Below are 1,865 nucleotides of genomic sequence, written 5' to 3' on the forward strand. Positions count from 1 at the left end.
ACGAAAAATTTGGTGAGAGCCGCCGAAAGGCGACAGTGCCTTACCATTTATATGTGTTCCATCCTTGTCTAGTTGAGTGCTAAACGTCTCTCCTTTCATACTACACTGCAAAATGTGGAACACTTAACGATTTTGCGTGTCATCCTTGCGCAGGGGCCATGCTAACATTCTCTGTATCGTTACAATTTTAGTATACGTACTGCCGAAGCAAGTACACACAACCACCGTCACCTGGGTGCCCCACGGTGCCATCCTCAATAGCTTCACCTCAATGACATCATGCAAATTTATCCCCCACTGCCTTTGGATGTCTTCCAGCAGCGCTTGCTGGCGAGGGGGTCAATATTCCTCACCTGTAGTGTGGAATTTTCACAAGTGCGGCCATTTCTGTTTTGTCGCTCAAGGCGGCTCAACTTTACCGCCATATCGTTTACAGCAACCATCTTATCAAATTCGATTAGGATGTGGCCCGCCCTCGTTCTTCTCACCCCAGTGGCTCCTTCTAAGGTACTTCTTGCTGCCATTATTCTTCAATATACCTCTAGCAACTCACAGCCTTCCTCCACTTTAACTAGGATGGCCTCCTTTCTTCCCCTGCCCATCGGCGCACCCTTCTCGCCAGTCCTCGCCTCCCGGTTAATACCCGGACACACCCCAGCAATAGCCTGTTTCAGGGGAACTCTCCTCTCCTTTTTCCTTCTCTCCACCGTCGTCCAACCTTCCGAGTCTTCACTGCACTCCTTCTCTATCGCCTTCTTCCTGCTCTCCTTACCGCACGTCTCTGCGTAGGTAGTCTCTCCTTTCCTAGATCTCTTTAGCTCCTCCGCTCTCGTCATTTCGGCCGGCAATACCACTTTCCTCTTCGGGTATCCCCCCTGGCCATCGGCACCTCCTTCATAACTTCCATCCTAATGTCCATTCTTTCCTCATGAACAGGCTCCATCCACCTCTTTCTCCTTCTTGTCTTCTGCTCGCCGCATTGCCCCAAGGACGATAGAATACCAATGATTAGATTTCCTATCTCCCTTATCCCCTCGTCCTTGTCCTTGTCCAATTAAAATTTTCGGACTCATTCAACATTTGTACCGCTCCTGCAAGGGCTTGCGTGAACCCTCTCAGTTTCGCCCTTAAAATCATGCATCATCGTCATCGACATCACTCGTCTGGGTATCGTCTCTGGCGCTACCCTCCGCTTCGTTAACCATCGCCGCGTACCCCTGTTTAGTCCTGGCATTTCTTTCCGCCACTTTCCTGGCCAATTTGTTAGATTGACCGCTCCTCTACCTGTCACAGGCGTGATATGGTCATTATCCCTAACTCCGAAGGAGCCCTCAGATTTTTCGGTCACTTCCATTTCAGCCCTACCACCAGTCACGGGGCTTCTCTGTAGTCTTCTGATAGGTTTAAAGGGGCTGAATTCTTCTACGTCCGACGAGAATGCCTTCCCGTCCCGATGATGCCACAGAGGAAAACTATAATGGGGTGTGTCTAAGGACACGAGATCATCGGATTCATCGAGAAAAGCCTTCGTTCAGAAAGTAAGGGAAATTGGCGTTGCTGCTAATTGGTCAATCTCCATATCGGTGGATAGAAAAAGATGCTAGCCGCCCTCGAGGGAAAGTTGCTAGTGGGAGACGCCGCTCGTTGAAAAATAGGTCTCCCCTATTTTCCCGTAGTTGGGACAAAGACTGTTTGTCTGTTTGAAGGACTTTAGTTGACTAAATCTTAAGATTTATAACGGGCCCTCGAGCTAGCTGAACATGTACTGCGGAAACGCATCGACATCTGGCAATCATCTCACTCGAAGAATAGGGTCTGCGTGTGGCGAGCCACGGGACAGAAACCGTTGGAATGTTTGTTGTCGC

At 49.6% G+C, this 1,865-nt stretch overlaps 2 non-coding genes across 2 annotated transcripts; both read right to left on the reverse strand.

The window, feature by feature from the left end:
• On the reverse strand, positions 1–106 carry LOC117239033. Its single transcript, XR_004494334.1, has one exon. It is a non-coding gene; the product is annotated as a U6atac minor spliceosomal RNA (small nuclear RNA).
• A 2-nt stretch (positions 107–108) lies between these two features.
• LOC117239031 lies at positions 109–215 on the reverse strand. Its single transcript, XR_004494332.1, has one exon. It is a non-coding gene; the product is annotated as a U6 spliceosomal RNA (small nuclear RNA).
• Between the last annotated feature and the right edge of the window lie 1,650 nt (positions 216–1,865).

Source organism: Bombus vosnesenskii, unplaced genomic scaffold (assembly GCF_011952255.1).
Source record: "Bombus vosnesenskii isolate JDL3184/JDL3185 unplaced genomic scaffold, Bvos_JDL3184-5_v1.1 scf7180000013882, whole genome shotgun sequence".
NCBI classification, from domain to species: domain Eukaryota; kingdom Metazoa; phylum Arthropoda; class Insecta; order Hymenoptera; family Apidae; genus Bombus; species Bombus vosnesenskii.